The following is an 816-nucleotide window of genomic DNA, read 5'->3' as shown; positions in this document are numbered from 1 at the left end:
GATGTGTAAGATTGGTCATTATATTGCATCCAGAAGTCGATATCCTGGAGTTTTTGGTTTGGTTTTGGTTTCCTTTATGTGATGAGGTTAAAATATCCTGAAGCTAATGGGGAACCAACAATATATTGTCACATATATACATACTTCAGTAGTTTTTTGAAGCATGCGTAGCTGGGAACAAATAGCTAGTGTTTTATGTATAATAAAAGTGTGCTACGTGCTATATCTAAATTCAAATACATTAATGTAGAATAACAGCAATGACATATTCGTGGCTAATATGGCTGGTTAAACTAAGCTCACGAGTTGGTTTGATATTTCTTCCATTTGACCACAATGATTCATTCAGTCATTTGCTGATTACTACGTGTATTGTGGAACTAAAACTCCGGTGTGATTCATATTTGCTAGTTGGCACAGAGTCCTGCACACTAATACCCAAACTGTCTTTGGCCTGTCAGAACATGATTAGCGGGCTGTCTTGCCAGAGGTCACATTTTTATGCCAACTAATAAGCCAACTGGCATTTCCAGGTGAAGGACGTGCGAAGCCGCAGAGGGTTATTGGCAAAGTGTAGCAACTGTGCGGGATCGCAGACGAAGTATTGCAACAAACAAAAATTAGGAGCTATATATAAAATAACTCAGTTGTCAGTTGTCATTACATATCTTGACATTTGAAGCATTTCGTCCTCATTTGTCTGCCATTAAAACTTGGACGGAACACATTTTCACAGGAGGATAAAACATCCCAGAACGGAAGATTCAAGCCATGTGCACAAGCGTGTTTTATAAAAGATTTTTTTTTTCTGCTCAT

Source organism: Mugil cephalus, chromosome 9, assembly GCF_022458985.1.
Source record: "Mugil cephalus isolate CIBA_MC_2020 chromosome 9, CIBA_Mcephalus_1.1, whole genome shotgun sequence".
In the NCBI taxonomy this organism is placed as follows: domain Eukaryota; kingdom Metazoa; phylum Chordata; class Actinopteri; order Mugiliformes; family Mugilidae; genus Mugil; species Mugil cephalus.
The sequence above is the reverse complement of the archived record's forward strand: the minus strand, read 5'-3'. Positions refer to the sequence as shown.